Below are 12,108 nucleotides of genomic sequence, written 5' to 3'. Positions count from 1 at the left end.
TTTACATGGGAGACCATAAGCTTTATATTAATTCTATTGTATATCGTTTCATTGCCATGAATACGACCCACTCCATGCATAATCAAACAACCAAAGGGTATACCCCGCAAACCTGCCCCTTGGTCGTCAGCAAACAGCCCCTCTCCCTCTCTGGGTCTAGAGTCATCAGCCGCTTCATCTCTCCGTGTCATTGCCTCTGCCTCCATCTCTGGAATCACTGTATCTCTGGTTAGGGTCCCACACTCTGCATTTCTCCCTTGATGATCTCAGGGACCTCTGCTCCTGGACTGCAAAATCAAGTACTCCCCTCCTTTTGCTACAAAAGGTCTACCTTTACATTTCCATCCCTCATAGTCAATACTCATAACAATTATTCACTATTGTACCACACGAGTCCTATTCCCATCTCCTTTCATCAGACCCGCCCAGACAGATTGGTTACTACTTAGTGGAGATTCTACCTTCCTCCACGTCCTATGGATCTAGGCTCCCACTTGAAAGCTTGTAAACCAGTCAGTTCTTACCTTGGTAGCCCCCCCATTTTAAGTAGCCAATGTCATATCCAGATCAGTCATGAGGTACAACAGTGTCTGTGATAGGATAATATCCATGCACAAACAGGGAAGTAGAGTTACTACTACTATTATTCAAATTTATGCACCAACCACTAAAGCCAGTGAGGATGAAATAGAAGAAATCTACCAGCTTCTATAATATGGAATTAATCCAACATGCAACCAAGATGTATTGATCATTACTGGTGATTGGAATGCAAAAGTTGGGAATGAAGAGGAAGGATCAGTAGTTGGAAAATATGGCCTTGGTGATAGAAATAATGCTGGAGATAGCATGATAGAATTCTGCAAAATCAGTGACTTGTTCATTTCAAATACCTTCTTGAGACAGCATAAGGGACGACTATACACATGGACCTCACCAGAAGGAATGCATATAAATCAAATTGACTATATCTGCGGAAAGCGACGATGGAAAAGCTGCATATCATCAGTCAAAAGAAAGCCAGGAGCAGATCCTGGAACAGACCTTCAATTGCTCATATGCAAATTCAAACTGAATCTGAAGAAAATGAAAACAAGTCCATTAGAGCCAAAATATGACCTTGAATATATTCCACCTGAATTTAGAGATCATCTGAAGAACAGATTTGATACATTAAACACTAAAGACCGAAGAGTTGTTGGAATACATCAAGAACATCATACAGAAAGAAAGCAAAACGTCATTAAGAAGACAGGAAAGAAGGAAAAAGTCAAGATGGATGTCAGAAGAGACACTGAAACTTGCTCTCCAGTGTAGAGATGCTAAAGCAAATGAAAGAAAAGAAGAGGTAAAAGAGCTGAACAGAAAAATTCAAAGATCAGCTTGAGAACAAAAAGCCAAATATTACAATGAAATGTGCAAAGATCTGGAGTCAGAAAACCAAAAAGGAAGAACACATTCAGCATTCTCAAGCTGAGGGAACTATAGAAAAAATTCAAGGCTGGACTTTCATTATTGAAGGATTCTCTGCACAAATTATTGAATGATGCAGAAAGCATCAGAATAAGATGGAAGGAATACACAGAGTCACTGTACCAAAAGGAAATGGTTGATGTTCAACCATTTCAATAAGTAGCATATGATCAAGAGCCAATGATACTGAAGGAGGAAGTCCAAAGTGCATTAAAGGAATTGGCAAAGAACAAGGCACCAGGAGTTGATGGAATAAATATTGAAATCATTCAAAAAAGTGAGGCAGCACAGGAGGCACTCAGTCATCTCTGCCAAAAAATTTGGAAGACAACTATCTGGCCGACTGATTGAAAGAGACACATATTTGTGCCCATTCCAAAGAGAGGTGACCCAATAGAATGTGGAAATCATCGGACAGTATCTTTGATATCTCATGCAAGTAACATTTTACTCAAGGTAATACAGAAACTCCTGAAAGCATACATTCACAGAGAAATTCCAGAGGTTCCAGCCGGATGCAGAAGAAGCCATGGAACAAGGGATATCATTGCTGATGCCCGATGGATCTTGACTGAAAGCAGAGAATATTAGAAAGATGTTTATCTGTGCTTTATTGACTACGCAAAGGCTTCTGATTGTGTGGATCATGACAAGCTATGGACAATAATGAGAAGTATGATTATTCCGGGACACTTAATTAAGTGCTCATGAGGAATCTATACATGGACCAAGAGGCAGTTGTTCGAACAGAACATGGGAACACTGAATGGTTTCAAATCAAGAAAGGTGTGCGACAGGGTGGCATTCTTTCAACATACTTATTCAACCTGTATACTGAGCAAATAATCTGAGAATCTGGATTGTATAAAGAAAAACATGCATCAGGATTGGAGGAATACTCATTAACAACCTATGATATGCAGATGATACAACTTTGTTTGCTGAAAGTGAAGAAGACTTAAAATATTTACTGATGAAGATCAAAGAGCACAGCCTTTGGGATGGATTGCATCTCAATGTAAAGGAAACAAAAATCCTCACCGTTGGACCAATAAACAACATTCTTATCAATGGAAAAAAGACTGATGTTGTCAAGGACTTCATTCTTCTTGGATCAACTATCAACACTCATGGAAGCAACTGTCAAGAAATCAAATGATGTATTGCAGTAGGCAAATTTGCTGCTCAAGACCTTTTTTCAAATGTTGAAGAACAAAGATGTCAGTTTGAGAACTAAAGTGAGCCTAATCCAAGCCATGGTATTCTCAATAACCTATATGCATGTGAAACCTGGACAGTGAATAAGGAAAACTGTAGAAGAATTGATTCTTTTGAGTTATGGTGTTGGAGGAGATTATTGAAATTGCCATGAGCTGCTAAAAGAACCAACAAATCTGTGTTGGAAGAAATGCATCTAGAGTGCTCTCAGAGGCCAGGATGACCAAACTTCATCTCTCATACTTTGGACATATTTTTAGGAGGGACCAGTCACTAGAGAAGGATATCATGTTTGGTAGGGTGGAGTGTCTGAAAAAATAGGAAGACCCCCAGTGAGATGGATTGGCAAAGTGGCAGCATCAATGGGCTCAAGCGTGGCAATAATAGTGACATTGGCCCACTGTTCTTTTTGCTGTGCATAAGGTTGCTGTGAGTCAGTACAAACTTGAAGACATCTAACAAGAACAACAACAACAAGTGTCCAAGTTGCCCATCCCTGTATACTCTGTGTATGGACTGGGGGTGGGAATGTTCCTTGCTGTAAAGATTTGTTCCCTCTTTTGAGCTATTGCATCCATAGGTATAGGTCAAGTTCATCAAATTGTATCAAATTATTCTTTTTTACTACTTCTTTCTTCTTCTATTTGAGTTCTGAACGTCCAGCCATTGAAGCCAGATCAAGTGGGTATTATCTGCAATTGTGAGTGGTCTTGTTTATATCCCCTCTCTTCTTATCATCTGGATGCTTCACTCTCCACTCTAGTCCTCTGTGGCTATATCACTGACTCTGGGCACAGGAGATCACAGGTCTTGCCATACTGTTGGCCACCCAGGTCCCCACCCGGGTTCACAGGAGTCTATTGAATATGGTAGAATTTAGCTCACAGCTTCATTGCTGTTTTTCTCTCACTTCCCCTTATCGGTGACCAATGTAGTCACCAGCCAGCAGTCAGACTGCTTGTGTATTTCTCTTGAGTCTTAGTCTTGGAAGGGGGTTTGCCCTGAGGGGACATGACCACTTGCCTTCATGTCTCCTGGGCCAGAAACTTGCTTGTTCTTGTAGTAGTCAGTTGGACTGCTATTATTGTTTTTGATTTTTCCTGTCAGTCTTTCGTTCAAGAAGTATCTTGTGTTCTAGCCACTCTAGGATGGTCAGCTTTTCCTTTCAAGTGGTGATTTCCCACCTCAGAAGATTCTAGATGGTGTTCAGGAGTCCATCTATGGTCTCATAAAATGCAGAGGCTCTGCAGGAAGCCTCCTTCACTGGGCAAGTTGTAGCCCCATTTTAGGTATTCCAATCAGTTACAGGCAGAAGACGGACTTACAAACTTTCTATGGTGATATTTCTGGCTATTCCTTTCTCTTCCCCTCAAGCGTCTATTTTACAATGGTATGCAAGGGAAATGAAGATTCAAAAGACAGCCAAGCCTCTTAACATTATTTCTCCCCTGTTACCTATTCAGTCATGCCTCAACCCCTGTATCTCAGAGCCCTGTTGTTCCAAGTTTGTGCATGCATCGCTAGCTATTTACCTCTGTCCTACTTAGCCTATGCAAACCTGCCTAACTGTGCTCCCATCCGCCTTATTCTTCCATTCTCTTCCCCTTTCTTGTGTATTGCCCTCCTTCCCAGCACCCAAACTATCCAATGTCTATTCCTTAACCTGTGCTTCACCTTCCCCTCCCCCCCTTCACCCCAAACCCACATTCCAGTAACCATCGAAAACTCTTTTTCTTAGCCTTTTACAATAGCGGTCCCATGCAGTATTTCTCCTTTTGTGGCTAACTATTTTCACTCAACATAATGTCCTCAAGTTTCATCCATTTTATGTGGTGGCTTACACCTTCCTTGTTGTTCTTCAAGGTAGCATACTATTCCATTGTGTGTATGTACCACAGTTTGTTTATCCATTCTTCAATTGATGGGCACTTAGGTTGTCTCCATCTTTTTGCTATTGTAAATAGTGCTGTTATGAACATTGATGTACATGTATCTACTTGTGTTATGGACTGTATTTCTTATGGGTAAATAAATACCAAGTAGAGTAATTGCTGGATCATAAGGTATTTCTATTTTCAACTTTCTGAGGAAGTGCCATATTGCTTTCCACAATGATTGGACCATTTTGCAATCCAATCAGCAGTGCAGGAGCATCCCAGTCTCTCCACATCCTCACCAACATTAATCATCCTCTATTTTTTTAATCTTTGCTGTTATTGCTGGTGTGAGATAATATCTCATTGTTGTTTTGATTTACATCTCTCTAATGGCTAGTGATCGTGAACATTTCTTCATATGTTTGTTGGCTACCTGAATCTCTTCCTTATTAAAGTGACCAATATACTTTTGTAGAAATGAAGAACTGTGATTTTTTCAAGAGTTATTATTGTTGTTAAACATCGCCAAGTTTTTTTCAACTCATAGCAACTCTGTTTATGGTTGTGGAGAACAAATGGTGGGTTTGAACCACCAACCTTGTGGTTCACAGGCCAGTGCTTATCCTAACAACAGTGCCACACTAGGAGTTGTTACCAGGAAATATCACAGTTTCTCTTTTGGTCTCTTTGGTCACTTGCTCTGGGAACATCACATGCCGTGTAGTGAAGAGACTTAAGTAGACCTGTGGAGAAGGAACAGAATAGCAAGGAAAAGAATCATTTTGTCCAATTAAGAACTATAGCTTCCTTGTAATAACTATTGAGAGAGCCATCTTGCCCAAGTCATGATTTAAGATGACTTCAGCCCTACCCACATAGTGATTGTAACTCGTGACAGACTGAAATTGAACCACTTAGCTAAGCTGTTAATACATTTCTCATTTATAGAAAATTGTGGGGAATTAATTTTTTTGTTGTTTTCAGCTTTTAAATTTAGTCTAATTTGTTGTAAAGCAACAGATAAACAAGGTAAATCATTCTAATATTCCTCAAAACACTTGCATTTCAAATGTTCCAATTGCAAATAGATACCTCCTCTGTCCATGAATAAGCTAGATTGAAGTTAAAAATGTCTGTTAACTATGAAAGAGATATGAATGAGTTGATGTTCTATGCTTACAGAAAAAAAAATTCAAGGATACATATGGATCAGTTGTTATTGTTAAAGCTGTAGAATCGGTTCCGACTCATAGAGACTCTGTACAGGATTTCTGACGAGCAGATGGTGGGTTTGAACAGCTAGTGTTTGTCCTATAGCACCACAACAGGATAATTAATCATGTCGTTGTTGTTGTTATGTGCCGTGGAGTCGGTTCCGAACTACAGTGACCCTGTACAGAGTTTCCCAGGCTGTAAATCTTTACGGGAACAGAAAGCCTCATCTTTCTTCGGTGGAACAGCTGATAGTTTCGAACTGCTGACCGTAAAGTTTGCAGCCCGATTCGTAACCACTACGCAACCAGAGCTCCTCAGTCTATTAACATAATATTTAATTTCTACTTATCATGGCCAGATGTTACAATCGGTGTTCCTGGTTTAGTCTTAAATAGAAAATACTACTCTTAAAAAACTTCATGTTCAGTGATGAAGCTATGTAAGTAAACTATAATAATATCAGTAAGTATGTTGTGTATGTACAGAAAAAGGAGAACCAAAGAAAAATTGGAGGTGGCTGAGTTAGGGAGGTCTACATAATGTCTCTTGTTGTTATGTGCCATCGAGTCGGTTCCGACCCATAGCGACCCTGTACAGGGTTTCCGAGGGTGTAAATCTTTACGGGAGTAGAAAGCCTCATCTTTCTCCCGCGGAGCGGCTGGTAGTTTCGAACCGCTGACCTTAAGGTTCGCAGCCCGATTCGTAACCACTACGCTACCAGAGGAAAAAGTATTTTGAAGAACATGGAGATGTGAAAACTACAGTTAAAAAGGAACATTCCAAACAGAGCTAATATAATATATGAAGTTAGTAGTATGAAAACATGCAATCCCTACTGGAAATATGAAGATGTTTTTGCAGTTGGCAAAGTTTGAGCTACTGGTGAGGGTGAAGTAATTGATAAGTATGGAAGCATAATAGTGTGTAAAATAATGAAAGCCCTTTCCTGTGAGGAAGGTAAACTAAGGAGTTTGAATTTAATCCAGAACATTCTGAGCAGACATTGAAGAATTCTAAACAGTAATGATCACTTAGAAGGTGATAAAGTGAATTTAAACAAATAGTAGTTCCTATGATTAGAAGCACTGAAATGCAAGATCAGTTTGAACTGTAATGTCAGCGGTTCAAATCCAACTGCCGTTCCTCAAAAACCCTATACAGGTCGCTTTGATTTGAAACTGCCTTGAAGGCTAACAACATATATATATATATATGTATGTATGTATATAATCTCTATCTCTTTCAATAAAGGGATACTAAAATTACCTATATATCTATCTATCTACCTGCATGACATTCAAAAAGTTTGTAAAATAATTTAATTCCATTTTTCCATGAACTTCTTAAAGCCCCCGTATATAAACTGTTTTTACACAGAGATAATAAGATGACATAGTTCGACTATTCAATAACTGAATTAAAGATCTGATTAGATGACTAAAGGCATTTAGTGAGATGACTGTATATAACATAAATATACAAAATAGCTAGGTGTATCTATATTAACAATAAACAAGTAAGAGTAAAATGAAATCCTTATCTAAATAAATGGTAGAATAAGTTGACAACAAATTAAAAAGTATTAATACAGGAAGCATACAAAAACACTATTTTATTTTAAAGCATCACATTTTCATTCATTTTTGTTTTTAATAATGTCTTCTTTTCCCAAATCTATCCATGTTTTTGATATTCCATGTTCATAATTTAAACATTTTAATATTCCATATTGTATTTCACTATCATTTAGTTTGAACAGACATACATAAACCTTTATAATTGAATTACTTAAATCTATATTTTGGTTTTGTTAGCCTATACCTTCACCCATGTGCCAATTACCAGACAGAGGGTCCATTGTAAATCCATTGTAATGTACAGCTGTAAACCCATTCGAAACCTTTCTTCTTCTTACTCACTGCACTTTAGCACATTCATTAGACCTCTCTGATTGCTACTGTGGACATGAATTGGAGCCTTATTTTGTAAATGTTTTAAAATTCCAGTTATTTGTCTGCGGCATGCTGGTTCCAAAATGCTGCAGTACATATAGTAGTATTTTTATCTATTATTTTCTGCTTCTATTTTTTGCACTTCTTGTAAGAGAACTAGTGAAGAGTTGTTATTTTATATCTTTAACTGATTTTTTCTGAACATTACCAGAAAAAAATGACTGTCCCTCAGTTTTTTGTTCAAATGCCATCACATCTTATTTATTGCTTATCAAAATGAGAAATTAAGGAAAGGGAGTAGGGGATTGCTATTGTTAGTTGCCATTAAATTGATTCTGACTCTTGGCAACCTCATGAGTGCAAAACAGAACTATTCCATAGGACTTTTAAGATCATGATCTTTCAGAAGCAGATCAACAGGCCTGTCTTTTAAGGTACCTCTAGACATTAATTTGCAGCTGTAGTGGATTGAATATTTAGAAAGATGTAAAGATTAAATAGGTAAGTAATTCCATTCATTATCTTAATATCAGCAGTACATTTTAACTGAAACTCTGAAACTATTTGCAAAGTGCTGATCTTGAAAGAAGCCCCTAAAAAATAATTTGCTATGGATTTCTTAAAGAACTAAACTCCTGTCCTCTGTACTTGTTATCAATTTCTTGTCAAATCCAATTCAAGATCCTGATACTGATGCTTTAAGATGAGGTAAATAGAACATGCTGCCCTTTACTGAATTCTGCTTTTACAGATTGTGCTGTTTAAAAAACACATACACACCAGAAGTAGACATTTCTTAAGTACTGAGTATAGATGAATAATTTTTATATTACTAATTAGAATTCAGTTTTATTTCTTTGCAGAAACTCGTACAGTTGTGATGTCCTGTACTAACTGACAAATGTTCTATTTTACCCATGAAATTACTCAAGTTTTCCCTACATCTTAAGTAATTAAACAAATAATTTTAGCATAGCACCAAGCATAGCATAGCTTCTAAGATACATCATTCTATACGTTGTTGTTAAGTGCTGTCAAGTCAATTCCAACTCATAGCGACTGGTGAGATTGAACCACCAACCTGGTGATTCAAACCCACCTTGCCTTGCCCTCCAGCACTTACCCTATAGCTCCCCACCAGGAATCTTCACTCCATTTAATGAACTCTGTAATTTACCTAAATTGGCAACATTTTTAAGAGGTCTCCAAACTATTTTGACCCAATTGAAGACTGTGAACCTTTGCCATAAGATTGGATCCATCAGATATCCTGAATGTATTTCCTCTTCTTTCACAGTTTATGGAAAAATTCAGTCTTATACTTCAATAACAGGAACTATTAATGAGCTAATTCATTTACCTTAATTATATAAGAGTTAATAAAACTGTTTTGTGACAAGTCAAAGTAATCAAATAACATTTATAGAATTTGGTGGTTTCTTATTGTGACTAGAAACAGCAACAGAAGTTCTGAGGTCTAGTGAAAAACAAAAATTTGGAGGACCTTTTTCAAAAATTAAGAATTTCAAGACGGTGACATCCAAGACTTGAATCAGCCATGAATGAGGCCCATTCTGAGCATAAGTCTCTATGGCACTGTACAGGTTACCTTCTCATGAAGTTAGTCATGATTATGATTCTTCATATGCATCATATTAACAATAATCTATATACATGTATTTGTAATATCCACTATGTTCTAAGGTTCTATATCAATTTTAACTCTCCAGAAATCAAAACTGTGAAGTGCTGTTGTTTGATTTTAAGAATAAGGAAACTCAGAGCAGTGTTTTGAAAATCTTCAGTGCTAATCCTTCATTTTTTCTCCAGAGGTAGAGTTTAAATCAATGATGCTGTTTTTGTGTTCTGTTGGGTCGGTTCTGACTCAAAGCATTTCTGTATAGGGTTTCTGAGGAGCGACTGGTGGGTTTGGTACTCCAACCTTGTGCTTAGCAGTTCAATGCTTATCCTACAGCACCACACCAAAATAGTGAGGCTTACTATTAATAGTAAGGGCTACTCTAATCATAAAATGTGAATGATATACTGAGTGCTGCTCAAGTGGCAGATGTTGATGTTGTTGTTGTTAAGTGCCATTGAGTCGGTTCCGACTCATAGCGACCCTGAACAGGGTACCCTTTCCGAGCCTCATCTTTCTCCCGCGGAGTGGCTAGTAGTTTCGAACTGCTGACCTTGAGGTTCACAGTCCGAGTCATAACCACTACGCTACCAGAGCTCCTTATAGAAATACCTTATGATCCAGCAATTCCTCTGGTGGTGGTGGTGGTGGTGGTGGTGGTGGTGGTGGTGGTGGTGGTAGTGGTTATGTGTCGTGGAATCGATTCCGACTCATAGCGACCCTGTGTACAGGGTTTCTGAGGCTGTAAATCTTTATGGGAGCAGAAAGCCTCATCTTTCTCCCGCAGAACAGCTGGTAGTTTTGAACTGCTGACCTTAAAGTTCACAGCCCAATTCGTAACCACTCTACCAGATGTTGATAGTCAGCCTATATATTCCAAGTCCCAGTCTTAGTTATAGCATTCTAACATGCTTTAAATATATATATATATATATATTTTTTTTTTCCGAAAGTGAATTTTCTTTAGCTTTTGAATATTTTTATAGCATCATTAATCAGCATATAGTTAGAGATAGTGGAGGAGTCCCTGCTAACAAACTGAAAAGTCAGCAGTTCCAAGCCACTCAGAGGCACCTTTGAGAAAAGCCTAGTGATCTGTTTCTAAAGAAACATCGATTTGAAAACCTCTAGTGTTCAGTAGCACTCTGCAACACATGGGGTTACTGTGAGCTGTAAGCGACTTAATACCTACAGTTGTTACTGATTTAAAATTAAGGAGCTCTGGTAGTGTAGTGGTTACGAATCGGGCTGCGAACCTCAAGGTCAGCAGTTCCGCAGGAGGAAGATGAGGCTTTCTGCTCTCGTAAAGATTTACAGCCTCAGAAACCCTGTGCAGGGTCACTATGAGTTGGAACCGACAGTACTTAACAACAACTGATATTATTATTGTTATTATGCATCATTGAGTCAGTTCTGACTCATGGCTGCCCAATGTACAACAGAATGAAACACTGCCTACTACTGTACCATCCCCACAATTGTGGCTGTTTGGGTAGATTGTTGTAACCACTTTATCAATCCATCTCATTGAGAGTTGTTGTTAATTGTCATTGAGTCAGTTCTGACTCATAGAGACCATGCATAGGGTTTCTGAGGAGTGGCTGGTGAGTTTGAACCACCGACTTTGTGGTTCAGTGCTTATCCTACAGTGCCACACCAGGATTCCCATCACCAATCCCGTACTTTACCAACAGAACCCTGGTGGCACCGTAGGATAAGCACTGTACTGCTGATCTCAAGGTTGGCAATTTGAATCCACCAGTCACTCTTTAGGAGAAAGATGAAGTTGTCTGCTTCTGTAAAGATTTACAATCTTTGAAAACCCCTTATAGAGTTGCAATGAGTCAGAATCGCCTTGAAGACAATGTGTTCCGGGAGTTTGTATTTTAGCAAGCATGATGTACTTCTCCAGAATTGCAGATGAAAGATGTAAATAATGTTAGTTCTAGTTCTATCTCTAATGTGTGAATATGAGGTTTGGATGAAGTTCTGGTTTATAGACTCACTTCTTCAACATTTCCAGATAAGAATTTTGAACCATATTCACAAAACGAGGGAGATTTGACCCAGAAAACTTGCACACTGTAGAGAAAAATCTGACTTACAGAAACAGCTGACCAAATGGAATTATTTGTGTTGGACTACAAGGAACTCTGGTAGCATAGTGGTTATGAGTTGGGTTGCTAGTCTCATGATCAGCTGTTCGAAACTGCAAATACCACCACACACCACAGGTGCCATATAAGCAGCGGACTCTTTACACATCCAAACTTGGAATCGTGTTTCCCTGTGGTATATTAGTGTGGCAATTACAGAACCTAGATGGTTCGTTCCAAGTTTTAAATTTATGTTCAAATAATACCTTAATGAGCATGTATTTACAAATATTTTTGCCTTCCTTTAGGAATATTTCATTAGGTTAAAATCTCAAAGGGACAATTAGGAAGACAAAGGTGATTTACTTTGGTAAAATCAGCTTCAAAGTTGTTTTCCTGATTATAAAGAAAATGGTAAACTCATGTTCTAAATCAGAAAGTACATAAAATATAAAGTAAAATAATCTGAAATCATAGTAAGCAGAATTAATCACTGTTAAATTTTTAGTATGGATGAAAGCAGTCCTCCATATAAAGAATGTCATGCCTTAGTCATTTAACATTTGAACATTATCTTTAGTCTTTGGTATTAAAACTATTCCTCTATCACTGTGTCTCTGCATAATCCCTCTACATTC

The sequence above is a fragment of the Chrysochloris asiatica genome, unplaced genomic scaffold (assembly GCF_000296735.1).
Source record: "Chrysochloris asiatica unplaced genomic scaffold, ChrAsi1.0 scaffold00022, whole genome shotgun sequence".
Taxonomy (NCBI): Eukaryota; Metazoa; Chordata; class Mammalia; order Afrosoricida; family Chrysochloridae; genus Chrysochloris; species Chrysochloris asiatica.
The sequence above is the reverse complement of the archived record's forward strand: the minus strand, read 5'-3'. Positions refer to the sequence as shown.